At 48.4% G+C, this 17864-nt stretch overlaps 1 protein-coding gene and 1 pseudogene across 1 annotated transcript in view; one reads left to right on the forward strand and one right to left on the reverse strand.

Moving 5' to 3' along the window:
- MRPS28 (mitochondrial ribosomal protein S28) overlaps window positions 1–17864 on the forward strand; it is a 434209-nt gene that overhangs the window by 22051 nt on the left and 394294 nt on the right. The gene's annotated exons all lie outside the window — the stretch shown is intronic.
- Window positions 6340–7321, reverse strand: LOC144827219 (dnaJ homolog subfamily B member 1 pseudogene; annotated as a pseudogene).

Raw genomic sequence — 17864 nt, forward strand, 5'->3', positions numbered from 1 at the left:
TGCTCTTCGCTTCGGCAAGTATGGCTGCTCCGTCTCGTCACCACGCGTGTGTTTGCATAGGGCAAGATCGGTAATATTTATACCTTTAAGGTGCCGAGATTGACGTAAGGATGGACATAGATACGTCAATAAGGATGTCATACGACTTGCTCGTTAGCACATTCTTTTACTGAAGTTCTCGGTGAAATCAAAACAATGGCCGCAGGGGTTTGCCCAGGTTGTCATAGGTTTGATTTGTTATGAGAACTCCGTATGCCTTATCAGGGGCTGGAGGAATATCGCTTGTCTAATTAGATCGCAAGCGTTATGACCTAATCAGATAACACGTTCCTGTGCCGTAGTGTGACTGCGTCAGATAACGGTATCTGCATCATGGGGGTTTTCTGCCTCATGGGCTGATTACTAGTTAACTTGTTAGTTTGTTTAACTAGAATAGGGTCAGGAATAGGGGGATCGATTCAGAACCTATAGGAATACATCACACACTCTCACGTAAGCAAGGTAACATAGGGTTGCCACGGAGTGGAATCGCCGGCGCATATAGCAATGACAGTTTAGCCCTGTTTCGCAATTCGCGCCATGTCCAGCGAAGTAGTTCAACTGTGTCCACGTCCTTTGAGGGGCGTGATACCGTGCCATATAGCGCTACATTCAGGGGGGAAGGGGCCACCGCAGCCATCTCCACAGCAACATGCGGCTGGTAAGGGGTGGGGAACGCCCAGAAGTGCAAAAACTGTGCCTGTGCACACAGTGAATATAGTTTCATGTCAGGAGCCCCCAGACCCCCCTGTCGCAGCGGGAGTGTAAGTAGTGCCCAAGATGTTCTCGCCTGGCCACCAGCCCATACAAGTGTTAGAAGCAGCGAGCGCACTCTCGCATGAAAATGTGCCGTCAGCGGTATGGGAAGATTTACAAATAAATAAAGGAACTTGGGAAGGACCACCATCTTCGCCAGTGCTATCCTTGCGACCAGCGACAGGGGCAGTTTGTTCCATATCGCCACCTTGCCTTCCAGCCAGTCCACCGCTCTCCCAAAATTGAGGGACCACAGTTCCTGCAAATCTTGGCTTATCCAAACCCCGAGGTATTTTACAGCCTCAAGTTCCCAGCGCAGCGGGTAGTCAGAGGGCGTCTCCCGCGTAGTATCTGTGAGAGGGAAAACCACAGACTTCGACCAGTTTATGGATATCCCAGCCAAAACTTCAAATCTGACGAATTCCCTCGGAAGGGGGTTTAAGTTCTCCGAGGGATTGAGAACATACAGCGTGACATCGTCTGCGTATAGAGATATAAGCAGACTCCTGGAGCTGAATCCTATCCCTCTTGCTGTATGGTGTTGTCGAATCCTAGCGGCAAGGGGCTCCATCGCGATCGCAAATAATAGCGGGGATAAGGGACAGCCCTGTCTGGTCCCGCGGGATATTGCAAATGACTCCGATACAAGGCCATTAATGTGTACTCTAGCTTTGGGCGCGACGTACAGCACTTTAATTAAATTTATGAAGAGGGGACTAAATCCCATTCGTCCAAGGATTCTAAATAGGAATGGCCATTCTAGTGAATCAAATGCTTTAGTAGCATCTTAGAACGCGACCGCAGCTTGTGTAGAGGGATGCAAATAGTGAAGAACAGAGAAAATCGTCCGTAGGTTATGTGACGTAGCTCTACCCGGTATAAAGCCAGATTGATCAGGGAGTGCCACCATCGGCAGTAAAGGTTGTAGCGTGTCCGCAATGATTTTAGCATATATTTTCGCATCTACGTTGATTAGGGAAAGAGGACGGTAAGAATCTAGGAGCAGGTGATCTTTATCTGGTTTGGGCAGCGCTATAATTAGTGCTTCTCGCATTGACTCAGGTAGCGTGCCCAACTCTAGGGCCTCAACAAAGACGGCATGTAGTTTAGGCGCCAATTCCTCAGAGTACGCCTTATAGAAGGCCGTGGTCAGACCGTCTGGGCCCGGGGCCTTGCTCGCAGGCATGCTTTGTATCACCTGAGCTATATCTTGGACAGTGATGGGGACGTCCATGTACTGGCGATGGTGGTCATTGAACCAGACGAGGGCGATGGAGTCTAAAAAATGTTCCAGGGATTCAGGAACCGTGGGCTGCCTGGAGGTGTACAGAGACTCGTAGAACTCAACGAATGCTGCCAGCACTTCCTCCTGCCCCACGATCAAGTTTCCTGCAATATTTCGAATGGAGTGTACGTAGTTGGGTTGAGTGCGAGGAGCGATCACTCTCGCAAGCGTCCTACTTGGCCTGTCCCCCTCCCCGTATCTACGGGCCTCAGCTTGCTTACCCAGGAAGGCAATCTCACGTTGAGCCTCCTCTTCAAATGCAAGCAATTTTGCCTTCATTTGGCCTGCCGTTTCCGGGGACGGTTCCCGGCAGAATACCAGGTCTAAATCGCGCAGCTCTGATTCTAGCGTGGCCAGCGAGGTGCGTATAGAGCGCAACACCCCAGCTTGTCTAGCGATGCATTGTCCGCGGATCACCGCCTTGAAGGCGTCCCACACCGTAGCCACCGTGGAAGTCGACCCCTCATTCCCTTCAAAATAATGTATAATATCCGCTCGGATTTCCTCAGTGAAAACCGTATCAGTTAGGGCATGGGGGGGCATTCGCCAGGTAAACGCTCTTTTAGGGACCCCAGGTATCTTCAACTCTAGTTGGCAGGGGGCATGGTCAGAGAGGGACCTAGCCTGTATGGATGTGTCCACCGTCCACGTTGCCACGACTGGTGACACCAGCCAGTAGTCCAGTCTGGACCAGGCAGCATGGTGGCTGGTAATGCATGTACCTACAGTGTCAGCTGGATGTCTAGCCCTCCACACATCAGATAATGTCCCTTCCGCCATCACATCAAGAATAGCCTGTCTAGCGCCAGTGTGTGTAGGTCTACCCACTCCCCTTCGGTCTAATTCGTCATTCAGTGGAACATTAAAATCTCCGCCCAAGACTACATGCGAGCAATCAAACATCTCTATTTTGGCCCAGACATTTCTAAAAAACTCCGGGTCGTCTACATTTGGGCCATAAAGTGCGGCAAGTATCAATGGTCTGCCGTGTAGAGAACCATGCACTACAACATACCTGCCCTCCCCATCAAGTAAAACATCATGTTCCCGCCAGTCCAGGCCTCTACGTATGAGTATTGCTACACCTCTAGCATAGTTCGAATAGATCGCAGAGTACCCTCGTGCCCATCTTGAGTGCTTCAACCTGGACGACGGGGCAGAATTTACATGAGTCTCCTGCAAAAAACATATGTCAACCTTATGCCTAGCTAGCATGCCGTGCATCAACCTGGCCTTTTTATAATCCCCCAGACCCTTAATGTTCCAGGTCCACAGCTTAACATCTCCCATAATGCTGTACATTTAGAACACAAATTAACAGTCCGGTATTCGCCCATGCGTCATCAAGCTCCGTGGCCCATCTCGAGCGCAAATATACTAAACATGTTTCAGCAATCAGAGTGCATCCCCTAAAACACAAACTTTGAACATTCAGCAAACAATTGAACTCCCCCCCCCCCCTCTCCCTCCACCCTCACCAACCCCCCAATCAGGTCGTGACAAAGCCCCACTATCCATACCCATTTCGTGTCTCAAACTAGACACTCAAACAAAGGGAGACACCCTGTGAGGCGTGGTGCTCCAGGCTTACACCCCCGTTTACACAGGGTGGCTACATTCAAGTATACATTTCCATGCCCCAATTGGCTGTCAGGTAACAGGGTCACAACCAGTCTATACAGCGGAACAATGACAAATCTGGCGACCCATCAGTAACTACAGCATGACAAGGCAGTAAATTGCATTATGATCAACTCATCTAGGCCAAGCACGTAGCGCAATAGGGCGAGGAATGTGACCTAGAGCAGACAAACATTACTGTAGAATTAAAATGGAAAGCTCAGTAGTGTATCTATATTAGCGCTTTAGTCATTATCACTAAGGTGATCAGAGTCAGTTTCAAGTCTCGGTGATTTTCGCCTCGCCCCGGGGCCACTAATATGTTTCGCAAATTTCAGTGCTGACTTCGCGTCCGTGAAAAAATGCGGGGTGTGTTCATGGATGACCCTTAGCTTAGCTGGATACAAAAGTGCGTATTTGATGTTAGCTTGCAAAAGGATTTTCTTGGCTGGCAGGAATTCTTTTCGCGCTGCTTGGACCAGGGGGGTAAAGTCAGGGTAAAAGGAAATGTTATTACCTTTATGTGTAATCTTACCCTTCTCCCTAGCGAGGCGCAGTATGAGGTCTCTGTCCTGGAAATTGATCAGTTTAGCAAGAATGGGACGAGGCGGTGTGCCCGGAGCTGGTACCCTCCCCAGCGATCTATGCGCTCGTTCAACCGTGAACACCTGAGACAAGTGCGGGTCGAAGAGCTCATGGAGAAGATTCGCCACAAACACCTCCATCTTGCCGGTGTTGTCAGATTCCGGAATTCCAGTTATGCGGATGTTCGACCTTCGGGAGCGTGCCTCCAAATCATCTGTCTTAGCTCACAGTGATTCCAATTCTTTTTCTATGTTGGTGATGTCCTGTTTCGTGTGTTGTTGAAATTCGCTGCACTCGGTTTGCCTATTTTCCAAGCAGTCCAGCCGTGTTTCGTGGGCGTCCACTTTGGTTTTAACTGATTCCAATTGTGTGGACATCGCATCCAGTTTGGTGTCAATGCTCTTGAGGCTTTCCCGGACCTCCATCATCAGAGCCCCAAAATCCACATCCGCACCTGCCCCCTGTGACATCGATGCGCCCGCAGCCTGGTCCGCTGAATTTGTTTTGTCCAGGCGTTTTTGCTCGAACGTGATCTTGGGCTGTCTTGCGTCATTCTTCCCCATCTTGCAAATAAGGGAGCAGCGAGGTAGGAGCTGGACCGTTGAGCGGGTCTGTCTGTGGCTCACACAGCGAAGAACAGGGTATCAGCAGGCGTGCAGTCGCTTCGGGATCCGTGTGCACCCAGCTCCGATGTATCTTCCAGATCTAGTACGAGCGTCCGCAGCGCAGCCCAGGCGGGTATAGGAGGCGAGTCCCACAGTGTGGATCCAGCCAGGCGTCGCAGGGTCACAAAATGGCGGCAATCCAAAAGTTTTTCCTCCTACTGGTGAACCTCGGTTTCGGGCAAAGGTTCTACCCTCCTGATATCACACCTTTCGATCAGCAGTGTCAGGGAGTCCTCTCAGCCGCAGGGATATGGAGCCGGCCAATGGCGTTAGATCTTAGCCGCAGCAGAGTTTGAATAGTGAAGGTACAGATGTCGACTGCGAACGAGGCTCCTCTATGAGCAGGCAGGTCACAGCTATAGAAGCGGTGCTAGATGCACAGCACAGAGTCAGGTTTGGATTCTATGTAGTCTAAATTGCGGCAGCTTGGGGGCCCCCCTACCTGTCAGAAATGCATGTCTCTTCAGCAGAGCTTCTCCATGTTGGAAAGTGTGCAATGCAGCCAGCAGCCCCAGGGAGCTCGCCCCTCAGCAGGGAACAGGGCCCACCTGGTAATAGCAGGTTCCGAGTGCAGCAGGATACCCGGCAGGTAAGGGCAGCAGGCTGCGACTGTGGGGCCCTCACCAGTGTCGGGTAGATCGTAGCGCTGTGGACCCTCAAGTGCAGGAATTAGTTCTAGGATCTGCCGCCCTCGATATGCACCGATAGGTTGCCTCCAAGATGGCAGTTACACCGCCGGTCCGTCCCCAAGGGCACCCCCTGATCCCGCATCAGCACGCAGTCTAGCACGGGGGCGATGTCTCAGGCTCTCAGCTAGGTTGATGTTAATTGCGACTCGCTAGCAGAGGGGTCCGGTGCAGGCACAAACCTTACGCGGGTCCTGCAGCCGTCTCGCCAGGCTCCGGACGGCCCACAAATCCCCGACCTCGATTTTCCAGTGCCGCCCGGCGGCAGCTCCACGCCAGCTGGGTCGCGGACGAAGGGTAGAGCGCCAGAGGCAAGGAAGGTTTCACCTGTGTCCCGCGGCCATTCTCAGTCCCCAAAGTCGGGTCGGAGGTAGCGGCTGACGTCTTCTGCCTTTGCGCTAAGCGATTACAGCACTATTGGGTTTGGAACAGGATCATGTAAAGGATTTACTGTTGTAGCCGGCGGAGCTCGCTCACAGAGCGGCCCTTTCGCTGCCTGGTTGGCCACGCCCGCAGTAGATACAAACTTAATATGAAACGAGTTTTAATACAAGTGTGCTTTAGCATGTTACTATTGAATATTTCGTATAACTCTTGCTTTTTACAGTTTTTCTTCAGGCCATACAGCATGCTCTCCTGACAGATTATATAAGTTGTAAACAAACACCAACTTTCCGGTTCGATTGTCTTGTTGGCGTTGTGGCTATGCAGGCAGTATCCGCTCCAGTACTTCCTTTGAGGAAGGAGGGATTTAGTCTGGGAACTTCGCTTCAGACTCTAGGATGAGGTCGGCCCGCTGCTCTGGGGCTTTGGGTGGTAGGAGGCCTTCGCCTGGGATTCTCAGTTTCAATCACGTCGCCCTTGAAGCTGGTCAGATGGTCCTGCTGTCCAGGGTCGGGGCATTAACGGGTAACGGTACATTCACAGAACGCTTCGCTTAGGGTGATTTTTGCTCGTGGATAATGTCTGAGCCTTCCCACTAAAGACTAGATGGGGTTTATCTTTCAGAACAAACACTAGATCGGAGAGGATGTTTGTGGGTGTTTCATCTCCTTCTTTAGGGAAGGTAATCCTCGTGCCCTTTCAAGATTTCTATGATAATACGATCTCGTCCTTCGGAGTGTGTAGTTCTGCCGTCTGGATTCAGGCCCTTATCAGAAATCTTCATTTACAGCTACAGCCGGTGTAGATTTCATCAAGATACTTTTTAAGCTCACGCACTACTGGAGGGTCTTGCTTTTTGCTGACGTGATCACGTCCTCGCTGAGCCCACGGAAAACCTGTTACCTAATCCACCGACCACCCCCAACCCCCCATCCGACATCTGGCAAATGGGTCATTACCTCTCATGTGCTCGTTGCGTTCCATGCACTGAAGAACTTATCAAAAGGATTGAGAACTCTGAAAACATCGCGTGAGGATCGCAGTGGAAAGTGTAACTGAATGACGAGCCATTAGGTCCACCGAGTCCGCCACCCACGCCCTTCATAATTATCTTCGTACTTGTCGAAGAACTCTCGTTTTTTGGGGTCACTAACCACGTCTGAAGCAGCCTGGCTCCTTGTTTTTGTCAGGGTGGTAGCGCAGCGCTCCTGCTTGCGATACGTGGCTTTTTTGACGCCCTCTTCTCAGGCGCCACGGCGGGCCAGGGCTAGGCTTTTGTACTAATTAATCTTTTTACCCATGGTTGCTAGAAAAAAAAATCACACTTCTGTCACAATATCATACAATCAAGTAAAGTATAGTTTTACCTGAATGCGAGCCTTGCGGCGGCCACGACTACTGCTTGCAGAGGCTGAGTGACGTTTCACTCCCCCAGCCAATCAATGGCTAGACCCCAGTCATGGGCTGCTAGCCAATCAGATGCCTCCAAAGGCTCTCTGCAAGCTTCTGATTGGCTGTGAGCCCCAGAGTGCCCACAGCCTGTTGTATTAACGTGATTTAATGTCTACTTGTCCATCGGACATAATAGACAATAAATCTTCTTGCCCATCAATAAAAACAACATGGTTCGGGCGTCGGGCGATAGGATTCCCGCACCCCTGTATATGCAAATCAGTCTGACCCTGTGCCTCATGGGAACAGTCCAGCCCGAACTGCCAAGCCATGTCTTCCCTGGACCGGAAACAAGCTTCCGAGGACCGGTTTCTGGCATTCCAGCCGTCTTCAGCCCAGCTTGCTTGAATCCAGTGGCAAAGCGAGCAAGGGACTCACGTCTGAGCATACCCTGCCACACTTATGGCGGCCAAAAGCGGTACAAAAGGGGGTGGTGATGGACGGAGCATCTGAATCAATCAAACACTCGCACCCAGTCAAAAGATCTGGGTTTAATCCATCACCGTTCTTTAGCCCAATCTGCCACCCCAGTTCAGACATTGCTATATGCAAATCAGTCTGACCCTGTGCCTCATGGGAACAGTCCAGCCCGAACTGCCAAGCCATGTCTTCCCTGGACCGGAAACAAGCTTCCGAGGACCGGTTTCAGGCATTCCAGCCATCTTCAGCCCGGCTTGCTTGAATCCAGTGGCAAAGTGAGCAAGGGACTCACGTCTGAGCATACCCTGCCACACTTATGGCGGCCAAAAGCGGTACAAAAGGGGGTGGTGATGGACGGAGCATCTGAATCAATCAAACACTCACACCCAGTCAAAAGATCTGGGTTTAATCCATCACAGTTCTTTAGCCCACTCGCGCTGGACTGTTCCCATGAGGCACAGGGTCAGACTGATTTGCATATAGCCATGTCTGAACTGGGGTGGCAGAAAGCATTGAGGGTGCCGATGTGCTGGGGGTTAGGTTTTGTTCCTCAACAGACTGTTTTGTAATACTAATTGTCTACCGGCCACGCCGCACGCCACCTGAGTTCATGGAACCCTTCCTGGAATTAGTTCACGATCTACGCTCTCGCTATCAAGGAGTGGTGGTGATGGGGGATTTTAATTTCCACTTTGAGAACACCCTGAAAGACAGCCGGGCGAAGCAGCTGGAAGAGGTCCTCACCTCTCTAGAACTATGCCAAATGGTGGTGGGTCCGATGCATGAGAAGGGCCACACACTTGATCTGGTTTGGTCGTCTCACCCACTGTCCTTCCCCATTGTCATCTCCCCTTGATCCTGGTCGGACCATCATCCAATCCAGGGCCGACTCTTCCCCTCCCAAGAGAGCGGCAAACGCTTGGCCGGAGTGGAAAGTACTGCGGAGCTGGAACAAGATTAATGCAGATAATTTAGTAGCCACCCTACTTCACCCTGACCCATCGCCGACATTGAAGGGAAATTTAGAAGCTGAGAGTGCCACCCTTTCACGAAGGCTCAAGGACGCCACAGATGTCGTGGCACCAGCCCGCAGGGTCAGAGTCATGAACAAAGGGAAAGGGGCACCTTGGTTCAACGAGGCACTCGGGGAATTAAAACAGGCACTTCGCCCGTGCGAGAGAGCCTGGCGCAAAGCTTATGAACCCAGCGCCCAGACAGCCTATGTATCAATGTTCGCCTCCTACAAGAAGGCCTTCATATTACGGAAGGCTGAATTCTACGAGACTAAGATTGCTGCAGCCGCCAATCCCCAGAAAGAAACCTTCAGGGTCCTGAATGAATTAAGCAAGGACAAGGGGCAAAAACCCTCCTTTAGCCAGGAAGACCAACATAAATTCCAGTCCTTCTTCTCGGGGAAAATAAAGGACCTTTTGACGGAAATACATCACACTCCAACGCTTCCCTGTCCTACAGGCCCTACCGTCCCACCCCCCAGGGCCGGCTCTAGGCTCGCGGAGGTCCTGAGCAGGGAGTGTAGGTAGGGGGCCTGAGGCCGCCAAATCCCTGCCAGGGGCCGCCACGCAAATATGTATCTAAGGATATATATTGGCGTGGCGGCCCCTGGGGTTTGGCGGCCCTGTGCAGGTGCACAGCTGGCACATGCCTTAGGCCGGCCCTGCACCCCCGATGTTCGCTAATTCCCTAACCACCTTGCCACTACTCACTAAGGAGTCCCTGACCACGCTTACTGGCCGGGGGAAATCAGGCTCAACAATTTTAGGCAAATCTCACATCTGCCTTTTCTGGCCAAAATACTTGAACAGCACGTTCTACAGTCCCTTTCTCACCATCTTGAAGACCATCACCTTCTAGGATCTAATCAGGCCGGCTTCAGGGCCCACCACAGCACGGAATTAGTCATGCATTCCGTGGTGGATAATCTGAGACTCAGGGCCGATAAAAACAATGCCTTGTGCCCTGGTATTGGTAGACCTATCCGCAGCATTTGACACGGTCAATCATGACAAGTTACTGACGTGGATTACGGATCTGGAAATCCAGGGCATGGCTTTTGCCTGGCTCACCTCCTTTCTTAAAGACCGTTCCCAGAGAGTCCAACTAGCCGACCTGGTGTCTGATCCGGCCACCCTTTCATGCGGAGTACTCCAGGGCTCAGCACTTTCGCCCCTTCTTTTCAACGCTTATCTTCAGCCCCTGATCTCCGCATTGAATCAGATGGAGTGTCGGATTTACCACTACGCCGACGATACCCAAATCATTGTCCAGATTGACAGTTCACCATCAGCTCACCTAAAGATGCAAAACATTCTAAAATTTACTGTCAACTGGATGGCGGCAAACTCTCTAAAGATAAACCCCGATAAAACAGAGGTATTGGCGGTCACCACAGCCTCCAACCCATAGAACGACCTCTTCTGGCCAAAAGAACTTGGGCCTTTCCCAGAACCAGCTGTGGCCGTGAAAAGCCTGGCCATCAAAATCGATGCCAAGCTATCCATGGCACAACAGGTGTCAGCAGTCGTAGGAACCTGCGTTGGACTGCTGAGACAGCTGCGAAAACTGTCCTCACTCCTCACCTTTGCCACTCTTAGACGGGCGGTCTCAGCCATGATTCTGTCACGTCTGGACTATGACAACTCTTTGTACTCTGGCATCCCACAACAGCTAATGGCCAGAGTACAGGTTGTCATGAATGACACAGCCAGGCTGATTTTAAAAAAACCGAGACGGGCACATGCCAAGCCTCTACTACGCGACTTACATTGGCTCCCGGTCAGGCAGAGAATTAAGTTCAAAGGTCTCTGCATCACACATAAAACCCTGTATGGCCAAGCCCTAAGATACATCAAAGACCGCCTAACCAACTACGTCCCCAGGAGGGCGCTACTGTTAGCAGAGGACAGCCTACTGGTATGCCCCCGCTTCAACCTGTCCTCTATGGGCAGGAGAGTGTTCTCGACATCAATTCCCAAGGGGTGGAACAGCCTCCCGGCAAACCTTCATAAGGAAGCAAACCTTCCGTTAAGGAAGAATTTGTTTTTTATTTTTTTCATTCTGACCAGCAAATACACATTGTACATTGTCATATAACAATTATTACAATACACAGCTGACACTGTAGAACCGCATTGTAGAGTACATATAATCTGACATTCTTAACAACACATAGTAAGACATATAGCATTAATTGCAATTTACTTATGCATGCCTTCCTTCGTCTCATATACCCGTTCATCTCTATCTGCCACAAAATTAAACAATTAACATTTCACATTAAAGGCTCCACAGCTGCATGGGAGACGGTTGACAGTTGTGTATTACGTTTAATCAGAAGTGTCTTGCAAATACAACGTCAGTGGTTCCCAAAAATCTCTGGGCCTGGACGCCATTGGTATTTCTTCGGCATAGGCTTCCAGTGTCGTTTTGCAGTGTCGTTTTGCAGTATGTCATGTCTGTGATCCAGTCTTTTAGCCTGGGTGGTCTCTTACTACCCCATCTGATCGCTACTCTTCCTTTCGCAAGGAGCAGCGCCACTGCCAGAAACTTCCTACGTCTAGCGTGTTTAAGTTTTTTAATTCCCAATAGGCCCGTCTGAGGGGTGTTCGGGATGTGTTCCGCAAGCATGGTTTGTAACGCATCAGTGACAGCTTGCCAGTAGGCCTGTAGGCCCGGGTAGGACCACGCCACGTGTAAAAAAATTTGCTCCAGCTGTATTGCAGCGACAGCAGGAGTCAGTGTCTCTGATTCGCAATTTATGTAGTTTTGCGGGCGTGTAATACACTTGATGTAGGAACTTGAAGTGTATTATGCGTAGATTACAGTTAGACGTAAGGAGTGTGAGCTGTGTACAGCTATACTGCCAGTCCTGTTCTTCCATTGGTGTGCCCAACAACCTCTCCCATCTACTTTTCGGTGCCATGATCTCCATGGCCTGCTCGTGTTGTGCTGTGGTGTATAGCCGTGTTACCAAATGCGTGCGTGTCGGAGCCATTAGCAGCGCCTGCAGCGTCGCCAGTTGTCCAGGTTCATTGCTTTGGGGAACGTGTTGTATAGTGCCCTCATGGCCGTGCGAAAGCGCAGGTATGCAACATTTTTCATCGGAGTCTGGTATGCGCAGGAATGTGTTGTGCGGGTACGCTTGGCCCATAGTTCGGAAGCCCATTTCCTCTAACAGTGTCTGCATTTTGGGTTCCTGTGTCACTGTGAGATTAGGGTGTTTGGCTGTTTGTAGAGCCCGTGCATATACCGGTAATTTGTTTGCTCTGCGCGCCAGTGCATGCCATACTCTCGAAGTGTTTTTAGCTGTATGTATCGTGGTGCACAGCATATGGGTTCGGCTAGCAACGCCATCAGCGGCCTTGGAGGGATACTGTCATGTTCCACCGCCACGTGTGGTATCTATGCGTGAGGTCTGGTCCAGTAGTGCGCGTGTTAAGCTTGTGCGCAAATATGATATAGCTGCAGATCAGGTGCCTCAAAACCGCCTAGATAATATGGCTGGGTGAGGACTTTCCAACTCACTCTGGCTCGTTTTCCGACCCATGTCAGTCTCTGAAGCACAGAGCGCAATTTATCTAAAAAGGCGTTCGCCAGCCAAATGGGAACATTCCAGAACAGATACCGGAACCTGGCTAGTATAATCATCTTCTGGAGGGCTATTCTGTCTGCCATTGAGAGGGGCATTTTTATCCACCTTTCCACTTGCTCTTCCAGTCTAGTCAGTGCCGTTCCATAATTTTCCCTAATGACTATCTCTGGGTCTCTGTCGATCCATATCCCCAAATACTTTACCGGGTCAGTGCACCATTTTAAGGGGTAGTCTAACTCTGGTTCCTCAGTAATGGTGGTGAGTGGGATCCCCATTGATTTTTCCCAGTTTATACTGAGGCCGGCGTATTGTTCGTATTGAACATACTCTCTTATGAGCGGGTTCAGATTCCTGTCCGGGTGTGTGGTATAGAGAACCATGTCATCTGCGTACAATGAAATGCCGATTGGCTGGAGGGTTAATTGCAAAGCAGTGTCAGAATGTTTTTGTCGAATTTTGCAGGCTAGTGGTTCAAGTATCAGGGCGAAAAGCATGGGCGACAGCTGGCACCCCTGCCTCGTGCCTCTGGTAATTAATATAGGATCTGAAGTTAAGCCATTAATACGTATCCGTGCCTTTGGTGTTGTGTACAGCAGGGAAATCCACTGCAGAAAAGGTTCAGGAAACCTCATTTTGCGCAAGGTTACAAACATAAAACTCCACTCCACGGAGTCGAATGCCTTAGCGGCGTCTAGCAGGGCCGCAGCAGCTGGCATTTCCGGGTCTAGTTGATGATAGAGGGAAAAGATTGTGCGTAGATTTTGAGCAGTGGAGCGCGTTGGCATGAAGCCTGCTTGGTCCGGCAGTATTAGGTTACAAAGGAGTGGGTGTATTCTGTTCGCTATTATTTTTGCCAGAATCTTCGCATCCATATTGATTAAGGATAAGGGCCTATAGGATTCGCATCTATGGGGGTCTTTACCCGGCTTCAGGAGCGCTACTAATAATGCTTCTGTGAGAGTGGCCGGCAGTGTTAGGAAGAAGTTGAAGACGTTGCTTTTCTTACAGCCTTGGGGCAATATTTAAGCAGCCATCTGCCCATTCCTTCTGGCTCAGGTGCGCTCTCTATACAGCGCTTAGAGACCTCTGGGTGATAATGCGCTTTTATAAACCTAAATTACAATTACATTTACTAGAGGTGAAAGGCAGAAAGTGACATTTGCTCACGCGGGTCTGCTCTGTAACATTAGTGCACTCCCAGCATTGACTGTACTATGGAGTCACCTGCTTTCATATAGCCAAGGTGCCATGCATAAAGACAAACTATAGCAACGGAACATATCAATAACAAGCGGTGAGTAGTCGTAGCTTATGAGAAGCTGGCAGTAACTGCACCTCTTTTACCCACTGCTTGCAGTTATCCAAAACATAAATAAAAGGCATTGTCATTTAAACAATGCCAATAGCTCAAACTCTCGCAAATGCGAGACCTATTGCATTGCAAATGCTTGTTAATAAATAACTGATGTTATTTAAGAGCAAGGCTCTTCACGTGGATTCTACCAACTGCTGTCTTTTCTCAAAAACTGAGTTAGGGAGGAAACTCGTTCACTGTGCACAGTCTGTTTTCTTCTCAGATCTTTGAAAATGCTGCTGTTCCGCCTTTGTGCCCGAGTGTTCTTGCACAGGACGGTCCATCAGACGTTTACGGGAACACATGACTATGTGGTATAGAAGTTTAACACAAGAAGCCAATCTTGCTTTTTTATTGGACTGGGAGAATGTATTTCTAGATCGTTACTATATTTTGTATCTCTAAGGTTATGCTACTCTCTAGTGGCCATTTTATGCTAATGCAGTATGCGTGCAGCAAACGATGATGAAAAACATGAACTGTATTAATGCTCCGATACTCATTGCCTACAGTAGGCCGGTGCTCATTGTTTTCTTCATGATCTCTGTTAGGAACGCATGTTTTCTGCTAAAACGTGTTTTCCTCGTCGATTGTAGCATATACATACATTCGTTTCCTACGCCTTCTTAAATGTCAATGTAGCAACACTTACGAAGTGTTCAATTAAACAGAAGGATACTTGTAGTGGTTTGCAAACTGAGCGAGCATACCTGGTAATGAATTGAAAATAAAATCAAGCACTGGGAAAGCTAGTAGGTCTGGGTTTAATGCTCTAACGCATGGCAAACAAAGGTGTACGCTTATGCATCATTTATATCCGAATAAGGAAGAGGCATGCACTCTATTGGAGGGAGAAGAAGACACTAAAACAGCCAATAGGATTAGTTCAGAGGGTTGAGTCAAGATGCAAATGACAACGTCTCAACCAGTGTAACTAAAGTCCAGTAGGTGTATTGAAAACAACAATAGATCTGTGAACAAACTTGCAACCCCCAAAATTAGTGGCGGTTCCTTAGGAAACCGAAAGATATTTAGCATTCTGATATTTGCATCATTGCATCCCAAAACCATGACCGCGTACCATCTTGGAACCCCCTTGACAAATTGTAATGATTATCCAAAAATGCATGGGCAGATGATCGGTGCACAGTGACACACTTACCGTGATTTCAATGTCAGACAAAGTAAGATATTATGCTACAGAAGCAATCGAGGTTAACAGGACTTTGTGCCTTTAGACCTCAACAAATGTTGCTACAACGAGCTGCGTTACATCTCCAGAGCAGCTGTTAGCAGTAACACAAACACTTTTCTGCTAGCTCTCCTCAGAGAGCTTTTCCGCTGGCTCCTTGGTGGTGTAACACATTTAGCAGATCTAGGCTTTTTAATTTACAGCAAAGTGCATTCGGGATCATTTTTTTCACTTTTCATGTTGTAAGTAGAAACTCAGGAATCACATAATTTAAAATTGTTGTTTTGTGAAATCTAGAACTCGCTGTAGGTGTTGCACATGATCTGGGGTAACTTGACCCTCTGGGTTTATCACAATAATGTTTATGACCTCTACCACTTCTGATGTCTTTATTAGATTAAATTATACAACAGACAATGCTGTTTTGGTAGCTTTCTTGCCTGTAAGATGTGATGGTCCAAACCTTGATAGTCCTTCACTTAGTTCTTACAGTACGCAATGCTAAGAACTGACAAAGCACACTAGATTCCTATATATGTTATTCACACACATATTGTCTAGGGTTTCCTGGGGACCCCTGTTCAGCACAGCAGCTCAGGTTACTAGCCGATCGGCTTAACCAGGTCCTCAACCCCATATGGAATTCCTCACTTAGGTTGGGGATTTTCCCATCTGCATGGAAACATGTATTACCTATCCTGAAGAAGCCCAATGCCGACCCGGAAGTAGCCAGTAACTTTAGGTCTATCTCTTTACTATCTGCTCCGGCTAAAATACTAGAGAAACTGTTCATCTTCAATTAGCCGACTTTGTGGAAGCCAATGAACTGCTACATGATTCTCAAGCTGGCTCCTGTACAGGGTATAGCATGGAAACTGTGCTGATCGAAGTAGCAGATCCATTCCGTCTGTCTGTTGGTGGAGGCTCTTCTGCCATGCTAGTGCTCCTCGGACTGTCAGCGGCGTTCGATACTGTGTCACACTCGATCTTGCTAGACATTAAAGGGAAGCTTAACTTGACCTTCATCAAAAAGTTCCTGGGGAGTTGCAGATTGAGGCTGGTTTAGTTTAACAGCCAATGTCCAATAATTCCCTAATTTGTACCACAGTTCTATACTAGCTTTGAGGACTGAAACTGACTCTTTTAACGAGTCTCGGGACTCTGAACTTATGGAGATACTTCCTTTACCCAGCTTTTTTTAACATGGCACTGTATAGATTGCCCCTAGTGGAGTTGTGAGGGTTAACTGATAATAGCCTACAGTTTTTGAACTGGACCGCATAACAGTAAAATTGGATTTCTGGGAGTGTGATCCCACCTTTCTCTACGTACCTCCTTAGTTTCTTCCACAATAGTTGAGCGCCTTTAGAGGCGCTTATAAAGGTACCTATCCTCCCCTGGTGTTTTCAATTCTGCCTCATGCAAATGTTGGTAGTGTTGTATTAAATAACTATGTCAATTCCTTTCAAATACTCATTTTAACAATATTAGTTTGGCCATACATTGTTAAAAGTAGGGTATTCCATTTAGGGAGTAATGCGTCGATTGCTTTTGTCAGTTTGCTCAGGTTTCTCTTTGTTGCCTCCTCTACATTTTGTCTAAGTGACTCCCAGATATCTAATCTTAGATCTGGTTTCTGTTTCAGTGTAATTTACATTCCAGCTCATTATATCGGTTTTTTGCCTTATTGATCTGGCAGCCTGAAATTGACCCAAACTCATCAGTTATGTCCTTGATGTGGGGACTTGTTTGACTGGAGTCTGCAGTGTATATTATCATCGTCATAGAGTGCAACTTTATTCGAAAAACCTTTTGACTTAAAGGGGACAAAATGATTGTCTGATTTGGGATTCTGAGCTAGAGGTTCAATGTATTATCAAGCAGTAGTCACGACAGTAAACATCCTTGTCTTGTTCCTCTAGTAATCCTGAAACTTGGTTTTAAGTTCCCATTCCAGTTAGATTCCTGCCATCCGCAGGAGGGTTCACTACCAGCATGAACCTAGCCGTCTACTGCCTATAGTGCATAGCCCATTTTCCTTTGTTGTTTTTTACTCCCCCTCATGCGTAAACAACACTGCTCCCTAATACCAGCCAAATGGCACCAGGATTTCTGCCTGCGATTGATGCCGGAGACCCTCTAGCAGCTCGACATCCCGCGGTCGCCCCCACGTGATGGCATTTGGCCATGGAGTAGTTGTGCTTAATACAGACCTCCCATTCGCTCTTCCACTTCCGAGGAAGCATAGACTGAGTATGTCTGCCTGTGGACGCCGCAGCACCCCTGTAAGTAGGACCCGGATGAGTAGACCGCTTGAGCACTCTCACAGTAAGGGTGCCCTCTTCTCTCCTTGATATCTCCCCACTTGTTTCTCTTAGTACGCTAATTAACGTTTGCTCTGTCTTCACTTGAGGATACTTACCAATACCCATATAGGGTGAGTTAAAGTCTGTGGACACATTGTATGTTATCTGTGTGAAGTGGTTTTTCACAAACTTGTCATGAATGTGTTTTAAGGTGCTTTTAATTGTTTGTTTTCAAAATGTTTATTATTGTCTCTCACAGTGCTTTTTGCACATACACCAATAGTGGCATATTATTGCAGCGTTACACATGCCGCACTTCTCTTGACAGTGGTCATTGGTACTTGTGATATGCAAGTTACTTTACCTATGATGTTTTTCTTTGTTATAGGTTTGTTTTTATCATCATTAAACTGCATTGAGATATCAATTCATACCACACTTTGGTTACTTGTGATTGGTAATCCTTGGAAACACTAGATTTAAGATTAGAGCCACTGTGTGGATTAGGGAA

Source organism: Lissotriton helveticus, chromosome 4_1 (genome assembly GCF_964261635.1).
Source record: "Lissotriton helveticus chromosome 4_1, aLisHel1.1, whole genome shotgun sequence".
NCBI classification, from domain to species: Eukaryota; Metazoa; Chordata; class Amphibia; order Caudata; family Salamandridae; genus Lissotriton; species Lissotriton helveticus.